The sequence below is a fragment of the Phyllobates terribilis genome, unplaced genomic scaffold (assembly GCF_046119375.1).
Source record: "Phyllobates terribilis strain yellow unplaced genomic scaffold, ASM4611937v1 Scaffold_3__8_contigs__length_932513732, whole genome shotgun sequence".
Taxonomy (NCBI): Eukaryota; Metazoa; Chordata; class Amphibia; order Anura; family Dendrobatidae; genus Phyllobates; species Phyllobates terribilis.
Genome location: NW_027362763.1, coordinates 112,373,326 through 112,392,741, shown reverse-complemented (window position 1 = coordinate 112,392,741; position 19,416 = coordinate 112,373,326). Strand labels below are relative to the sequence as shown.

At 53.1% G+C, this 19,416-nt stretch overlaps 1 long non-coding RNA gene across 1 annotated transcript; it reads left to right on the top strand.

Moving 5' to 3' along the window:
- The first annotated feature begins 1,279 nt into the window (after positions 1–1,279).
- On the top strand, positions 1,280–10,808 carry LOC141257964 (uncharacterized). Its single transcript, XR_012318145.1, has 2 exons — positions 1,280–1,723; positions 10,542–10,808. It is a non-coding gene; the product is annotated as an uncharacterized lncRNA (long non-coding RNA).
- Positions 10,809–19,416: the final 8,608 nt, after the last annotated feature.

The window sequence follows — 19,416 nt, the reverse complement described above, 5'->3', positions numbered from 1 at the left end:
GTGGGAGTGACCCAGGGTCTAAAAAACGACAAAGTCCCTTCATTTTGAGTAAATCCGGTTATTTAGCAGAACATGGTACAGATGTTAACCGGATGTACCCAAAGTTTATTGACCCCACTCCGGACACCTGAATGCCCGCACCCCCTATTCCGGACACCTGGATGCCCGCACCTCTGACAGTGGGAGTGACCCAGGGTCTAAAAAACGACAAAGTCCCTTCATTTTGAGTAATTCCGGTTAAGTAGTATAATGCAACCCGGCTACCCTCTTCTTCCTTGGTTTGAGTATATATGTATATGTGTGTATGTGTATGGCGTGAGCCAGCAGAGACCGTCTCCCCCCTGGCCGGCTGGGACGCGGCTGCTGGTGGTGGTGTCGTCCCCCCTGGCCCGCTGGGACGCGGCTGCTGGTGGTGGTGTTGTCCCCCCTGGCCCGCTGGGACGCGGCTGCTGGTGGTGGTGTTGTCCCCCCTGGCCCGCTGGGACGCGTCTCCTGGTGGTGGTGTCCCCCCTGGCCACCTGGGACGCGGCTGCTGGTGGTGGTGTCTCCCCTGGGCCGCTGGGACGCGGCTGCTGGTGGTGGTGTCGTCCCCCCTGGCCAGCTGGGACGCGGCTGCTGGTGGTGGTGTCGTCCCCCCTGGCCAGCTGGGACGCGGCTGCTGGTGGTGGTGTCGTCCCCCCTGGCCAGCTGGGACGCGGCTGCTGGTGGTGGTGTCGTCCCCCCTGGCCAGCTGGGACGCGGCTGCTGGTGGTGGGGTCGTCCCCCCTGGCCAGCTAGGACGCGGCTGCTGGTGGTGGTGTCCCCCCTGGCCAGCTGGGACGCGGCTGCTGGTGGTCTTATATGTATATATTGTATCATTATATATTTATATTATGTCAAATTAATTTCCCTTTTTTTTTTTCTTCAGTTAGATAACGAAGCATTGTGGAGACGCGGCTCTCCAGCCTCCATGATAACGCAACCCGGCTATCCTCTTCTAACTTGGTTTGAGTATATATGTATATGTGTGTATGTGTATGGCGTGAGCCAGCAGAGGCCGTCTCCCCCCTGGCCAGCTGGGACGCGGCTGCTGGTGGTGGTGTCGTCCCCCCTGGCCAGCTGGGACTCGGCTGCTGGTGGTGGTGTCGTCCCCCCTGGCGACCTGGGACGCGGCTGCTGGTGGTGGTATCGTCCCGCCTAGCCAGCTGGGACGCGGCTGCTAGTGGAGGTGTCGTCCCACCTGACCAGCTGGGACGCGGCTGCTGGTGATGTCCCCCCTGGCCAGCTGGGATGCGGCTGCTGGTGGTGGTGTCCCCCCTGGCCAGCTGGGACGCGTCTGCTGGTGGTGGTGTCACCCCTGGCCACCTGGGACGCGGCTGCTGGTGGTGGTGTCTCCCCTGGGCCGCTGGGACGCGGCTGCTGGTGGTGGTGTCGTCCCCCCTGGCCAGCTGGGACGCGGCTGCTGGTGGTGGTGTCGTCCCCCCTGGCCAGCTGGGACGCGGCTGCTGGTGGTGGTGTCGTCCCCCCTGGCCAGCTAGGACGCGGCTGCTGGTGGTGGTGTCCCCCCTGGCCAGCTGGGACGCGGCTGCTGGTGGTCTTATATGTATATATTGTATCATTATATATTTATATTATGTCAAATTAATTTCCCTTTTTTTTTTCTTCAGTTAGATAACGAAGCATTGTGGAGACGCGGCTCTCCAGCCTCCATGATAACGCAACCCGGCTATCCTCTTCTAACTTGGTTTGAGTATATATGTATATGTGTGTATGTGTATGGCGTGAGCCAGCAGAGGCCGTCTCCCCCCTGGCCAGCTGGGACGCGGCTGCTGGTGGTGGTGTCGTCCCCCCTGGCCAGCTGGGACTCGGCTGCTGGTGGTGGTGTCGTCCCCCCTGGCCAGCTGGGACTCGGCTGCTGGTGGTGGTGTCGTCCCCCCTGACCAGCTGGGACTTGGCTGCTGGTGGTGGTGTCTCCCCCCTGGCGACCTGGGACGCGGCTGCTGGTGGTGGTATCGTCCCGCCTAGCCAGCTGGGACGCGGCTGCTAGTGGAGGTGTCGTCCCACCTGACCAGCTGGGACGCGGCTGCTGGTGATGTCCCCCCTGGCCAGCTGGGATGCGGCTGCTGGTGGTGGTGTCGTCCCGACTGGCCAGCTGGGACGCGGCTGCTGGTGGTGGTGTCGTCCCGACTGGCCAGCTGGGACGCGGCTGCTGGTGGTGGTGTCGTCCCGCCTGGCCAGCTGGGACGCGGCTGTTGGTGGTGGTGTCGTCCCCTCTGGCCTGCTGGGACGTGGCTGCTGGTGGTGGTGCCGTCCCCCCTGGCCAACTGGGACGCGACTGCTGGTGGTGGTGTCGTCCCCCCTGGCCAGCTGGGATGCGGCTGCTGGTTGTGGTGTCGCCCCCCCCTGGCCCGCTGGGACGGGGCTGCTGGTGGTGGTGTCGCCCCCCCCTGGCCCGCTGGGACAGGGCTGCTAATGGTGGTGCCGCCCCCCCCTGGCCCGCTGGGACAGGGCTGCTAATGGTGGTGCCGTCCCCCCTGGCCAACTGGGACGCGACTGCTGGTGGTGGTGTCGTCCCCCCTGTCCAGCTGGGATGCGGCTGCTGGTGGTGGTGTCGTCCCCCCTGGCCAGCTGGGACGCGGCTGCTGGTGGTGGTGTCTTTCCTCCCCCCCTGGCCAGCTGAGACTTGGCTGCTGGTGGTGGTGTCGCACCCCCTGACCAGCTGGGACGCGGCTGGTGGTGGTGTTGTCGTCCCACCTGACCAGCTGGGACGCAGCTGCTGGTGATGTCCCCATTGGCCAGCTGGGATGTGGCTGCTGGTGGTGATGTTGTCCCGCCTGGCCAGCTGGGACGCGGCTGCTGGTGGAGGTGTCGTCCCACCTGACCAGCTGGGATGCGGCTGCTGGTGGTGATGTCGTCCCGCCTGGCCAGCTGGGATGCGGCTGCTGGTGATGGTGTCGTCCCCGCTGTCCAGCTGCGACGCGGCTGCTGGTGGTGGTGTCGTCCCCGCTGTCCAGCTGGGACGCGGCTGCTGGTGGTGGTGTCGTCCCCGCTGTCCAGCTGGGACGCGGCTGCTGGTGGTGGTGTCGTCCCCGCTGTCCAGCTGGGACGCGGCTGCTGGTGGTGGTGTCGTCCCCGCTGTCCAGCTGGGACGCGGCTGCTGGTGGTGGTGTCGTCCCCCCTGGCCAGCTGGGACGCGGCTGCTGGTGGTGGTGTCGTCCCCCCTGGCCAGCTGGGACGCGGCTGCTGGTGGTGGTGTCGTCCCCCCTGGCCAGCTGGGACGCGGCTGCTGGTGGTGGTGTCGTCCCCCCTGGCCAGCTGGGACGCGGCTGCTGGTGGTGGTGTCCCCCCTGGCCAGCTGGGACGCGGCTGCTGGTGGTAGTGTCCCCCCTGGCCCGTTGGGACGCGGCTGGTGGTTGTGTCGTCCCGCCTGGCCAGCTGGGACGCGGCTGCTGGTGGTGTTGTCGCCCCCCCCTGACCACCGGGGACAGACACCTGAATGCCCGCAGCTCTGACAGTGGGAGTGACCCAGGGTCTAAAAAATGGCAAAGTCCCTTCATTTTGAGTAAATCCGGTTACTTAGCAGAACATGGTGCAGATGTTAACCGGATGTACCCAAAGTTTATTGACCGTAATCCCATTACTTAGCAGAACATGGTACAGATGTTAACCGGATGTACCCAAAGTTTATTCACCCTAATCCCGTTACTTAGCAGAACATGGTGCAGATGTTAACCGGATGTACCCAAAGTTTATTCACCCTAATCCCGTTACTTAGCAGAACATGGTGCAGATGTTAACCGGATGTGCCCAAAGTTTATTGACCCCACTCCGGACACCTGGATGCCAGCACCCCCTATTCCGGACACCTGGATGCCCGCACCTCTGACAGTGGGAGTGACCCAGGGTCTAAAAAACGACAAAGTCCCTTCATTTTGAGTAATTCTGGTTAAGTAGTATAACGCAACCCGGCTACCCTCTTCTTCCTTGGTTTGAGTATATATGTATATGTGTGTATGTGTATGGCGTGAGCCAGCAGAGACCGTCTCCCCCCTGGCCGGCTGGGACGCGGCTGCCGGTGGTGGTGTCGTCCCCGCTGGCCTGCTGGGACGCGGCTGCTGGTGGTGGTGTCGTCCCCCCTGGCCAGCTGGGACACGGCTGCTGGTGGTGGTGTCTCCCCCCTGGCCAGCTGGGACGTGGCTGCTGGTGGTGGTGTCTCCCCCCTGGCCAGCTGGGACACGGCTGCTGGTGGTGGTGTCGTCCCCCCTGGCCAGCTGGGACGTGGCTGCTAGTGGTGGTGTCGCACCCACTGGCCAGCTGGGACGTGGCTGCTAGTGGTGGTGTCGTCCCGCCTGGCCACCTGGGACGCGGCTGCTGGTGGTGGTGTCGTCCCGCCTGGCCAGCTGGGACGCGGCTGCTGGTGGTCTTATATGTATATATTGTATCATTATATATTTATATTATGTCAAATTAATTTCCCTTTTGTTTTTCTTCAGTTAGATAACGAAGCATTGTGGAGACGCGGCTCTCCAGCCTCCATGATAACGCAACCCGGCTATCCTCTTCTTCCTTGGTTTGAGTATATATGTATATGTGTGTATGTGTATGGCGTGAGCCAGCAGAGGCCGTCTCCCCCCTAGCCAGCTGGGACGCGGCTGCTGGTGGTGGTGTCGTCCCCCCTGGCCAGCTGGGACTCGGCTGCTGGTGGTGGTGTCGTCCCCCCTGGCCAGCTGGGACTCGGCTGCTGGTGGTGGTGTCGTCCCCCCTGACCAGCTGGGACTTGGCTGCTGGTGGTGGTGTCTCCCCCCTGGCGACCTGGGACGCGGCTGCTGGTGGTGGTATCGTCCCGCCTAGCCAGCTGGGACGCGGCTGCTAGTGGAGGTGTCGTCCCACCTGACCAGCTGGGACGCGGCTGCTGGTGATGTCCCCCCTGGCCAGCTGGGATGCGGCTGCTGGTGGTGGTGTCGTCCCGACTGGCCAGCTGGGACGCGGCTGCTGGTGGTGGTGTCGTCCCGACTGGCCAGCTGGGACGCGGCTGCTGGTGGTGGTGTCGTCCCGCCTGGCCAGCTGGGACGCGGCTGTTGGTGGTGGTGTCGTCCCCTCTGGCCAGCTGGGACGCGGCTGCTGGTGGTGGTGCCGTCCCCCCTGGCCAACTGGGACGCGACTGCTGGTGGTGGTGTCGTCCCCCCTGGCCAGCTGGGATGCGGCTGCTGGTTGTGGTGTCGCCCCCCCCTGGCCCGCTGGGACGGGGCTGCTGGTGGTGGTGTCGTCCCCCCTGGCCAGCTGGGATGCGGCTGCTGGTTGTGGTGTCGCCCCCCCCTGGCCCGCTGGGATGCGGCTGCTGGTGGTGATGTTGTCCCGCCTGGCCAGCTGCGACGCGGCTGCTGGTGGTGGTATCGTCCCGCCTAGCCAGCTGGGACGCGGCTGCTGGTGGTGGTGTCGTCCCGCCTGCCCAGCTGGGACGCGGCTGCTGGTGGTGGTGTCGTCCCGCCTGGCCTGCTGGGACGCGGCTGCTGGTGGTGGTGTCGTCCCCGCTGTCCAGCTGGGACGCAGCTGCTGGTGGTGGTGTCGTCCCCCCTGGCCAGCTGGGACGCGGTTGCTGGTGGTGGTGTCGTCCCTCCTGGCCAGCTGGGACGCGGCTGCTGGTGGTGGTGTCCCCCCTGGCCAGCTGGGACGCGGCTGCTGGTGGTGGTGTCTTCCCTCCCCCCCCCCTGGCCAGCTGGGACTTGGCTGCTGGTGGTGGTGTCGCACCCCCTGGCCAGCTGGGACGCGGCTGGTGGTGGTGTTGTCGTCCCGCCTGGCCAGCTGGGAGGCGGCTGCTGGTGGAGGTGTCGTCCCACCTGACCAGCTGGGACGCGGCTGCTGGTGATGTCCCCATTGGCCAGCTGGGATGCGGCTGCTGGTGGTGATGTTGTCCCGCCTGGCCAGCTGGGACGCGGCTGCTGGTGGTGGTATCGTCCCGCCTAGCCAGCTGGGACGCGGCTGCTGGTGGAGGTGTCGTCCCACCTGATCAGCTGGGACGCGGCTGCTGGTGATGTCCCCATTGGCCAGCTGGGATGCTGCTGCTGGTGGTGATGTTGTCCCGCCTGGCCAGCTGGGATGCGGCTGCTGGTGATGGTGTCGTCTCGCCTGGCCAGCTGGGACGCGGCTGCTGGTGGTGGTGTCGTCCCGCCTTGCCAGCTGGGACGCGGCTGCTGGTGGCGGTGTCGTCCCCGCTGTCCAGCTGGGACGCGGCTGCTGGTGGCGGTGTCGTCCCCGCTGTCCAGCTGGGACGCGGCTGCTGGTGGTGGTGTCGTCCCCCCTGGCCAGCTGGGACGCGGCTGCTGGTGGTGGTGTCCCCCCTGGCCAGCTGGGACTGGCTGCTGGTGGTGGTGTCCCCCCTGGCCAGCTGGGACGCGGCTGCTGGTGGTAGTGTCCCCCCTGGCCAGCTGGGATGCGGCTGCTGGTGATGGTGTCGTCTCGCCTGGCCAGCTGGGACGCGGCTGCTGGTGGTGGTGTCGCCCCCCCTGACGACCGGGGACAGACACCTGAATGCCTGCACCTCTGACAGTGGGAGTGACCCAGGGTCTAAAAAATGGCAAAGTCCCTTCATTTTGAGTAAATCCGGTTACTTAGCAGAACATGGTGCAGATGTTAACCGGATGTACCCAAAGTTTATTCACCCTAATCCCGTTACTTAGCAGAACATGGTACAGATGTTAACCAGATGTACCCAAAGTTTATTCACCCTAATCCCGTTACTTAGCAGAACATGGTACAGATGTTAACCGGATGTACCCAAAGTTTATTGACCCCACTCCGGACACCTGGATGCCCGCACCCCCTATTCCGGACACCTGGATGCCCGCACCTCTGACAGTGGGAGTGACCCAGGGTCTAAAAAACGACAAAGTCCCTTCATTTTGAGTAATTCCGGTTAAGTAGTATAACGCAACCCGGCTACCCTCTTCTTTCTTGGTTTGAGTATATATGTGTATGTGTATGGCGTGAGCCAGCAGAGACCGTCTCCCCCCTGGCCGGCTGGGACGCGGCTGCTGGTGGTGGTGTCCCCCCTGGCCAGCTGGGACTGGCTGCTGGTGGTGGTGTCCCCCCTGGCCAGCTGGGACGCGGCTGCTGGTGGTAGTGTCCCCCCTGGCCAGCTGGGATGCGGCTGCTGGTGATGGTGTCGTCTCGCCTGGCCAGCTGGGACGCGGCTGCTGGTGGTGGTGTCGCCCCCCCTGACGACCGGGGACAGACACCTGAATGCCTGCACCTCTGACAGTGGGAGTGACCCAGGGTCTAAAAAATGGCAAAGTCCCTTCATTTTGAGTAAATCCGGTTACTTAGCAGAACATGGTGCAGATGTTAACCGGATGTACCCAAAGTTTATTCACCCTAATCCCGTTACTTAGCAGAACATGGTACAGATGTTAACCAGATGTACCCAAAGTTTATTCACCCTAATCCCGTTACTTAGCAGAACATGGTACAGATGTTAACCGGATGTACCCAAAGTTTATTGACCCCACTCCGGACACCTGGATGCCCGCACCCCCTATTCCGGACACCTGGATGCCCGCACCTCTGACAGTGGGAGTGACCCAGGGTCTAAAAAACGACAAAGTCCCTTCATTTTGAGTAATTCCGGTTAAGTAGTATAACGCAACCCGGCTACCCTCTTCTTTCTTGGTTTGAGTATATATGTGTATGTGTATGGCGTGAGCCAGCAGAGACCGTCTCCCCCCTGGCCGGCTGGGACGCGGCTGCTGGTGGTGGTGTCGTCCCCCCTGGGACGCGGCTGCTGGTGGTGGTGTTGTCCCCCCTGGCCCTCTGGGACGCGGCTGCTGGTGGAGGTGTCCCCCCCCCCCCCCCACTCCCCCCCCCCCTGGCCAGCTGGGACGCGACATCTGGAGGTGGGGTCCCCCCCCCCCTCCCTGGCCAGCTGGGACACGACTGCTGGTGGTGGTGTCCCCCCCCCCCCCCCCCTCCCTGACCAGCTGGGACGCGGCTGCTGATGGTGGTGTCGTCCCCCCTGGCTCGCTGGGATGCGGCTGCTGGTGGTGGTGTCGTCCCCCCTGGCCAGCTGGGACTTGGCTGCTGGTGGTGGTGAGAGCAAGCATGTGGGATGTAGGGCAAAAAGCGAACACTGTGGGGACAGATCCAGCACAGGGGGGCAGTGACCCAGTGTCTAAAAAATGACAAACTCCCTTAATTTTGAGTAAATGCGGTTAAGTAGTATCATATAGTGCAGATGTTCACCGGATTGGGGAAGAATGGACTTCGGTTACCGCCTGCGCTATATGCTACAAATTAACTGGATTTGCCCAGTTTAGGGAAAATGGACTTTGGGTAAATCCGGTTAACTATGGCCTGTGATTGGCTGAGGCAGTCACATTTTCTGGTCAGTACACCCCAGCAGCAGCCTCTATATACACCCCAGCAGCAGCAGCCTCTATATACAGCCCAGCAGCAGCCTCTATATACAGCCCAGCAGCAGCAGCCTCTATATACAGCCCAGCAGCAGCAGCCTCTATATACAGCCCAGCAGCAGCAGCCTCTATATACAGCCCAGCAGCAGCAGCCTCTATATACAGCCCAGCAGCAGCAGCCTCTATATACAGCCCAGCAGCAGCAGCCTCTATATACACCCCAGCAGCCTCTATATACACCCCAGCAGCCTCTATATACAGCCCAGCAGCCTCTATATACACACCAGCAGCAGCCTCTATATACAGCCCAGCAGCAGCAGCCTCTATATACAGCCCAGCAGCAGCAGCCTCTATATACAGCCCAGCAGCAGCAGCCTCTATATACAGCCCAGCAGCAGCCTCTATATACACCCCAGCAGCCTCTATATACAGCCCAGCAGCCTCTATATAGACCCCAGCAACAGCCTCTATATAGACCCCAGCAACAGCCTCTATATAGACCCCAGCAACAGCCTCTATATACAGCCCAGCAGCCTCTATATACAGCCCAGCAGCCTCTATATACAGCCCAGCAGCCTCTATATACAGCCCAGCAGCCTCTATATACAGCCCAGCAGCCTCTATATACAGCCCAGCAGCCTCTATATACAGCCCAGCAGCCTCTATATACAGCCCAGCAGCCTCTATATATACAGCCCAGCAGCCTCTATATATACACCCCAGCAACCTCTATATATACACCCCAGCAACCTCTATATACAGCCCAGCAGCCTCTATATACAGCCCAGCAGCCTCTATATATACACCCCAGCAACCTCTATGTACAGCCCAGCAGCCTCTATATATACACCCCAGCAACCTCTATATACAGCTCAGCAGCCTCTATATACAGCCCAGCAGCCTCTATATACACCCCAGCAACCTCTATATACAGCCCAGCAGCCTCTATATACAGCCCAGCAGCCTCTATATATACATCCCAGCAGCCTCTATATACAGCCCAGCAGCCTCTATATACACCCCAGCAACCTCTATATACAGCCCAGCAGCCTCTATGTACAGCCCAGCAGCCTCTATATATACATCCCAGCAGCCTCTATATACAGCCCAGCAGCCTCTATATACACCCCAGCAGCTTCTATATACAGCCCAGCAGCCTCTATATATACACCCCAGCAGCCTCTATATACAGCTCAGCAGCCTCTATATACAGCCCAGCAGCTTCTATATACAGCCCAGCAGCTTCTATGTACAGCCCAGCAGCCTCTATATACAGCCCAGCAGCTTCTATATACACCCCAGCAGCCTCTATATACAGCCCAGCAGCCTCTATATATACACCCCAGCAACCTCTATATACACCCCAGCAGCCTCTATATACAGCTCAGCAGCCTCTATATACACCCCAGCAGCCTCTATATGCACCCCAGCAGCCTCTATATACAGCTCAGCAGCCTCTATATACAGCTCAGCAGCCTCTATATACAGCCCAGCAGCCTCTATATACAGCCCAGCAGCTTCTATATACAGCCCAGCAGCCTCTATATACAGCCCAGCAGCCTCTATATATATACCCCAGCAACCTCTATATACAGCCCAGCAGCCTCTATATACACCCCAGCAGCCTCTATATACAGCCCAGCAGCCTCTATATATACCCAGCAGCCTCTATATACAGCTCAGCAGCCTCTATATACAGCCCAGCAGCTTCTATATACAGCCCAGCAGCCTCTATATACAGCCCAGCAGCCTCTATATACACCCCAGCAGCCTCTATATACAGCCCAGCAGCCTCTATATATACCCAGCAGCCTCTATATACAGCTCAGCAGCCTCTATATACAGCCCAGCAGCTTCTATATACAGCCCAGCAGCCTCTATATACACCCCAGCAGCCTCTATGTACAAGCCCAGCAGCCTCTATATACAGCCCAGCAGCTTCTATATACACCCCAGCAGCTTCTATATACAGCCCAGCAGCAGCCTCTATATACACCCCAGCAACCTCTATATACAGCCCAGCAGCCTCTATATACAGCTCAGCAGCCTCTATATACACCCCAGCAGCCTACATACATATTCTAGAATACCCGATGCGTTAGAATCGGGCCACCATCTAATATATATTTATTATATTATTTATTTTTTTCTATTTAGGTAACCAAGCGTTGGAGACTTCAATAACTCCTTTAGATGTTTCTTGGCAAATAAAGGGGCTTGAGATTTCCAAATGTGGATGTCCTGTCTGGATGGCATTTGTGCTGGATTGACAGAGTTATGAATAAATGACAAGGCTCATTCATGCAGAATTTCTTTCCTTTGTTTTTACAAAAGTACATATATGAATTTATTTCTTTTTTGTACTAAATGTTTTTGCCCTCTGCCTCATTACTTTTTCCAGTAAATAAAATGTTTTAAATAAAAGTTTGAGATGGTTTTGTTTGCTTCTCTGGTATAGTGGTGGGGTAGGGTTAATAGAAAGTATTTCTCCATATTCAGCATCTGAATATATCTATTCCTACTGATAATGCATCTTGGAGGCTGCTGCAACATGCATTATTGTTAGGAAGATGCACGATCCTGGATACCGATGCTGCAATTTGGCATCTAGGATACTGCGTGAAATTCTGGGAAAGGCGCCCACAACTGCAGCAGCGCCACTTGCCTGGCCGTCTCCAGGGCTGTGGAGTCGGTAAGCCAAAGCACTGACTCCGACTCCATGACTCTGACTCCTTCCTACATTGCTGATGTTTAGGTGATACATTTATTCTAGCATCATGTGAACATAAGCCTTTTAATCATTATTGTAACAATCAAGATATGTAGAACATAATAATTTGAAAATATTGCATTGAACTACCGTACCCAATTTATTATATATTTTTGGAGTCTGAGTCGGTCCTTTTTATACCGACTCCACCAAAATTGACTCCGACTTTGACTCCACAGCTCTGGTCTCCGATGCACCATCACTGACACAGATGCAAAGATGACGACATAACCCAGCGAGCATACGCACTTGCGCTGCTGCCATGTTTTTACACTACGGAGGAGAGTGTGGCCCACAGAGACAATCAAGAACACTAAGCAATGGGAGGCTATCTACTTACATAATTGGCAGTTCGCGCGGTGCACGAATCCCATAAGGCACCGCGGCCGTGCCCGGCAGGAAGCACATGAGTGCCCCAAGATGGCACAGGACACCCTGGCTGCACCCGCCACTTCAAACGCTGCTGCAAGCACAGCCAGACACACCGCCAGAGACGCCACCGCTGCCAGAGCCGCCCCTGGGGTCGCCGCTGGATCCACCACCAAATAACCCCATGCCACTGGCAGACCCGCCAGAACACACACACTCATCGGTGCTCTGTGGCTCCGCGCTGGATTCCGCCCGACCGCCGGTCTCTCTCCGCTGCTGTACCCTACATGCAGCGTCCCGTACATTACGGTAAGCTCCGCCCAATCACAGGAAGCAGCCGCCAGCCAATCACAGACCAGCAGCTAACGTCGGCACGTGATGTTACAGCCGTCCCTCTGATTGGGTGCCGGATACTCCCTCTGATTGAGCGCCGGATGCTTCCTTTCATTGGTCTGAGCTTACCATAACGTACACGTATGATACGGTAGGTACATGTACGCTACGTCAGCCCAGACCGTCAGCCGCCCAGAATACAGCGACGACCGTGGAGGACCTGGGAGTGTGTGTGAGAGAGCAGACGGGGGGAGAGCACATGAGGCACACAGCTCAAAACACCGAGCACAGGACACCAAAACACAGCACACAGGGAGGCAGAGGGGGAGAAGGAGCAGAGACGGGGGAGACGTCACAGGGCAATTTCACCGCCCTCCCGACGCAATAGCATCTGGCCCATTTCAAGTTCACATACACTGTCCAGCTCATATAAAGGCAGGCCACACCCTACTTAGCAATGACAGCAAAATATATATATATATATATATATATATATATGAACATGCAGTATAGGTGCATGTTTACCAAGGCCTCAAAAGAGCAAAACCAAAGGGAGAAAAAAGAAAAAAAAATGAGCAAGTAGCTTTAAAAAAGGAAACAATACATGGCACAGAGCATGGAAATAAAGATAGGGTACTTGGTAACATTATGTTGATCGAAATAAATGTGAAAGCCATCCCACTGCGTCAAGGTGACCCATTCGGCTTGGTCCTAAGCTAGTGTCAAATATTAAAACATTACCAGTTGCCGAGTGTCGTATCTATGATAAGGACTTAGCAGGTCCCGGGGACCAATGGTGAACACTAATCAATCTGAGGCTAATCACATATAATGTCCAGCACTGTCAGGGGGGGGGTAATGGGTCATAACCCCTGGAGGTCATTTTGGGCATCAGACACCTGGATGCCCGCACCTCTGACAGTGGAAGTGACCCAGGGTCTAAAAAACGGCAAAGTCCCTTCATTTTGAGTAAATCCGGGTAATTAGCAGCATATGGTGCAGATGTTAACCGGATTTACCCAAAGTTTATTCACCCTAATCCCGTTACTTAGCAGAACATGGTACAGATGATAACCGGATTTACCCAAAGTTTATTCACCCCATTCCAGACAAATATCAGAAAATTGGCAAAAACAACTAAGTATGAAGGACTCATCGGGTGAAACGCTCTGGAACTGAAATCGGATGCGCTTACAGACACGCTCCCCTGTCTGGAAGTCTGACACAAGTTGGAAAATTTTCTAAGTCCCAAAAAATTTTTTTTTTCAACTTTTTTTCAATTTTCCCCTCGTGGGATATATATTTTACCCACACATTTGGAGCCCTCCTGGGATGCCCTCTAACATACTATAACCTCATTTTGTGGAAGTTTTCACAAAATTGTGAAATTTTCCAAAAAGTCAGAAATTTTGCAAAAACGACTAAGTATCAAGGACTCATCGCGCGAATCGCTCTGGAACTGAAATCGGATGCGCGCACTGACATGCTCCCCTCTCTGGAAGTCTGACACATGTGTGAAAATTTTCTAAGTCCCCAAAAATTTTTTTTTTCAACTTTTTTTCAATTTTCCCCCTGTGGGATATATATTTTACCCACACTTTTGGAGCCCTCCTGGGATGCCCTCTAACATACTAGAACCTCATTTTGTGGAAGTTTTCACAAAATTGTGAAATTTTCAAAAAGTCAGAAATTTTGCCAAAAACGACTAAGTATCAAGGACTCATCGCGCGAATCGCTCTGGAACTGAAATCGGATGCGCGCACTGACACGCTCCCCTGTCTGGAAGTCTGACAAAAGTTGAAAAATTTTCTAAGTCCCCAAAAATTTTTTTTTTCAACTTTTTTTCAATTTTCCCCCTGTGGGATATATATTTTACCCACACTTTTGGAGCCCTCCTGGGATGCCCTCTAACATACTAGAACCTCATTTTGTGGAAGTTTTCACAAAATTGTGAAATTTTCCAAAAAGTCAGAAATTTTGCAAAAACGACTAAGTATCAAGGACTCATCGCGCGAATCGCTCTGGAACTGAAATCGGATGCGCGCACTGACATGCTCCCCTCTCTGGAAGTCTGACACATGTGTGAAAATTTTCTAAGTCCCCAAAAATTTTTTTTTTCAACTTTTTTTCAATTTTCCCCCTGTGGGATATATATTTTACCCACACTTTTGGAGCCCTCCTGGGATGCCCTCTAACATACTATAACCTCATTTAGTGGAAATTTTCACAAAAAATGAAATTTTCAAAAAAGTCAGAAAATTACACTAATCAATCTGAGGCTAATCACATATAATGTCCAGCACTGTCAGGGGGGGGTAATGGGCCATAACCCCTGGAGACACCTGGATGCCTGCACCTCTGATAGTGGAAGTGACCCAGGGTCTAAAAAACAGCAAAGTCCCTTCATTTTGAGTAAATCCGGTTACTTAGCAGCACATGGTGCAGCGGTTAACCGGACTTAGGGTATGTGCACACGATGCAGAAATGAAGCAGAAAATTTCTGCATCATTTCTGCATCTCCCTGGCAGAAAAAACGCATGCAGATTGACAAGCGCTTTCCAGGCGATTTTAGCATCACCTGGAAAGTGCTTGACAACTAGGTCACACTGTATAAATCCATGCAAACAGCATATATAGTGTGACCCGAGAGAGTGTATATACTTACCTCCGATGGCCCGCGCTGTCCTGCTTTACAAAGTTCCCGGCTGCCGGCAACTTTGAATTGAAAGACCTGCCGACGTCAGCGTCACATGACCCGTCACATGACTCTGACGTCAGCGCAGGTCCTACAACTCACTGCAAGTGCCGGGAACCAAGCGGGAGCGCTGCGCGGGCCGACAGAAGGTAAGAATACATTTATTTTTTATTTTATTCTTTTTTTTACAGCTTTTTTAATGGTACCTGGGTGTGGATGAGACTCTCCTGTCCTCCACACTCGGGTACCATCCGCACATTAGAACGCACCAATAGCGCAACTACAGATGCTGTCTTGCGGAATTGGCGCGTTCTAATGCAAGTCAATGGCGGCGAAATCGCCGCGTTTCCGCAAAATTAATTGACATGCTGCGGAAAAATCTGCATCATGGGCACAGCACATGCGGATTTCCATTGGGGAACATTGCTTCCCTTCTACCATGCGGTTTTCATGCGTTTCCGCGGCGTTTACGCAACTGCAAAAACGCCGCGGAAACGCATGAAATACGCATCGTGTGAACTCAGCCTTACCCAAAGTTTATTCACCCTAATCCGGTTACTGAGCAGCACGTAGTGCAGATGTTAACCGGATTTACCCAAAGTTTATTCACCCTAATCCGGTTACTGAGCAGCATATGGTGCAGATGTTAACCGGATTTACCCAAAGTTTATTCACCCCCCCATTCTGGACAAATAAAATAAAATAAATGAAAAGCAAAAACTGAACTGAATGTCCAGCACTGTCAGGGGGGGTAATGGGCCATAACCCCTGGAGGTCATTTCGGGCATCAGACACCTGGATGCCCGCACCTCTGATAGTGGAAGTGACCCAAGCTCTAAAATACAGCAAAGTCCCTTCATTTTGAGTAAATCCGGTTATTTAGCAGCACATGGTGCAGATGTTAACTGGATATAGCCTCATTACAAATTTCCATTGACCGTGCTCCACCTGGTGACGGAAATTTGTTAGTGCATGCATAACCCTAATCCGGTAAAGTAGTAGCATATAATGCAGTCTTAACCGGATTTAACCTCATTACAAACTTATAGTGACCGTGCTCCACCTGGTGACGGAAATTTGTTAGTGCATGCCATTGGTTAAAATATAGCATATAGTCCACTCTTTAACTGGATTTACCCCCTGTTACAAATTGACAGTGTTAGAGCTCCATCTAGTGACGGATGTCCAGTGGTGCAGTCCAAGTGCTAATCTGATTAAGATCATACATTTTCAATGGTCAATTAACAGTTTTTGGGCGAAAAATGTTACGCCATTTCTTTACGCAAACGCGCATTTTGTCCGCATAAATCTGTTCTAGAACGTTATTTCAGGTCCTAGAGCGAACGGGAGCCTTGTCGCAACGTACGGTCCCCAAGAAAGTAGCGCCAAATCGTCCGCACGACCGCGCAATTGTTCGTTTTATGTCGCAACGCGCCCAAAGGGTCGCCTAACGGGCCCCGCAGCGAACGGGAGCGCATCCCCACCCACAGGTATGGAGAAGAGACCTGAAAACCACGCTTAGCGCCGCGATGCGCGTCCGCCGCAACCCCATTATAAGTATAGGGAAAATAATTATCACTGCACTGTAACGGTTTATAATGGAAGCCTATGGAAATGAGATAATCCGGTTAACAGCCGGGACAGAATTTCGTCCTCGAGACCAGACTCTGTCCACAAAAACCTTAACCAAGCTACTTAGTAGCGCGAGGACCCAGAAATCTGGTCTGTGAGAGCAGCAGCGTCCCAGAGGACCCTGAATCTTGGCATTTGGCTTCGTACCGGAATCCTGTCCCCTATGGCAGCTAACATAGCAGGTCAACCTCCGGAGTATAATACTGGATGTAACTCAGGATCAGTAATGTAATGTATGTACACAGCGACTGCACCAGAAGAATAGTGAGTGCAGCTCTGGAGTATAATACAGGATGTAACTCAGGATCAGTAATGTAATGTATGTACACAGTGACTGCACCAGCAGAATAGTGAGTGCAGCTCCGGAGTATAATACAGGATGTAACTCAGGATCAGTAATGTAATGTATGTACACAGTGACTGCACCAGAAGAATAGTGAGTGCAGCTCTGGAGTATAATACAGGATGTAACTCAGGATCAGTAATGTAATGTATGTACACAGTGACTGCACCAGAAGAATAGTGAGTGCAGCTCTGGAGTATAATACAGGATGTAACTCAGGATCAGTAATGTAATGTATGTACACAGTGACTGCACCAGAAGAATAGTGAGTGCAGCTCCGGAGTATAATACTGGATGTAACTCAGGATCAGTAATGTAATGTATGTACACAGTGACTGCACCAGCAGAATAGTGAGTGCAGCTCCGGAGTATAATACTGGATGTAACTCAGGATCAGTAATGTAATGTATGTACACAGTGACTGCACCAGAAGAATAGTGAGTGCAGCTCTGGAGTATAATACTGGATGTAACTCAGGATCAGAAATGTAATGTATGTACACAGTGACTGCACCAGAAGAATAGTGAGTGCAGCTCCGGAGTATAATACTGGATGTAACTCAGGATCAGAAATGTAATGTATGTACACAGTGACTGCACCAGAAGAATAGTGAGTGCAGCTCTGGAGTATAATACAGGATGTAACTCAGGATCAGAAATGTAATGTATGTACACAGTGACTGCACCAGAAGAATAGTGAGTGCAGCTCCGGAGTATAATACTGGATGTAACTCAGGATCAGAAATGTAATCTATGTACACAGTGACTGCACCAGAAGAATAGTGAGTGCAGCTCCGGAGTATAATACTGGATGTAACTCAGGATCAGAAATGTAATGTATGTACACAGTGACTGCACCAGAAGAATAGTGAGTGCAGCTCTGGAGTATAATACAGGATGTAACTCAGGATCAGTAATGTATGTACACAGTGACTGCACCAGAAAAATAGTGAGTGCAGCTCTGGAGTATAATACAGGATGTAACTCAGGATCAGAAATGTAATGTATGTGCACAGTGACTGCACCAGCAGAATAGTGAGTGCAGCTCTGGAGTATAATACAGGATGTAACTCAGGATCAGTACAGGATCAGTAATGTAATGTATGTACACAGTGACTGCACCAGCAGAATAGTGAGTGCAGCTCTGGAGCATAATACAGGATGTAACTCAGGATCAGTAATGTAATGTATGTACACAGTGACTGCACCAGAAGAATAGTGAGTGCAGCTCTGGAGTATAATACAGGATGTAACTCAGGATCAGTAATGTATGTACACAGTGACTGCACCAGAAGAATAGTGAGTGCAGCTCTGGAGTATAATACAGGATGTAACTCAGGATCAGTAATGTAATGTATGTACACAGTGTCTGCACCAGCAGAATAGTGAGTGCAGCTCTGGAGTATAATACAGCATGTAACTCAGGATCAGTAATGTATGTACACAGTGACTGCACCAGAAGAATAGTGAGTGCAGCTCTGGAGTATAATACAGGATGTAACTCAGGATCAGTAATGTATGTACACAGTGACTGCACCAGAAGAATAGTGAGTGCAGCTCTGGAGTATAATACTGGATGTAACTCAGGATCAGAAATGTAATGTATGCACACAGTGACTGCACCAGCAGAATAGTGAGTGCAGCTCTGGAGTATAATACAGGATGTAACTCAGGATCAGTAATGTAATGTATGTACACAGTGACTGCACCAGAAGAATAGTGAGTGCAGCTCTGGAGTATAATACAGGATGTAACTCAGGATCAGTACAGGATCAGTAATGTAATGCATGTACACAGTGACTGCACCAGAAGAATAGTGAGTGCAGCTCTGGAGTATAATACAGGATGTAACTCAGGATCAGTACAGGATCAGAAATGTAATGTATGTACACAGTGACTGCACCAGCAGAATAGTGAGTGCAGCTCTGGAGTATAATACAGGATGTAACTCAGGATCAGAAATGTATGTACACAGTGACTGCACCAGAAGAATAGTGAGTGCAGCTCTGGAGTATAATACAGGATGTAACTCAGGATCAGAAATGTAATGTATGTACACAGCGACTGCACCAGCAGAATAGTGAGTGCAGCTCTGGAGTGTAATACAGGATGTAACTCAGGATCAGTAATGTATGTACACAGTGACTGCACCAGAAGAATAGTGAGTGCAGCTCTGGAGTATAATACTGGATGTAACTCAGGATCAGAAATGTAATGTATGTACACAGTGACTGCACCAGAAGAATAGTGAGTGCAGCTCTAGAGTATAATACAGGATGTAACTCAGGATCAGTAATGTAATGTATGTATACAGTGACTGCACCAGAAGAATAGTGAGTGCAGCTCTGGAGTATAATACAGGATGTAACTCAGGATCAGAAATGTAATGTATGTACACAGTGACTGCACCAGCAGAATAGTGAGTGCAGCTCTGGAGTATAATACAGGATGTAACTCAGGATCAGTACAGGATCAGTAATGTAATGTATGTACACAGTGACTGACCAGCAGAATAGTGAGTGCAGCTCTGAAGTATAATACAGGATGTAACTCAGGATCAGTAATGTAATGTATGTACACAGTGACTGAACCAGCAGAATAGTGAGTGCAGCTCTGGAGTATAATACAGGATGTAACTCAGGATCAGTACAGGATCAGTAATGTAATGTATGTACACAGCGACTGCACCAGCAGAATAGTGAGTGCAGCTCTGGAGTATAATACAGGATGTAACTCAGGATCAGTACAGGATCAGTAATGTAATGTATGTACACAGCGACTGCACCAGCAGAATAGTGAGTGCAGCTCTGGAGCATAATACAGGATGTAACTCAGGATCAGTAATGTAATGTATGTACACAGTGACTGCACCAGCAGAATAGTGAGTGCAG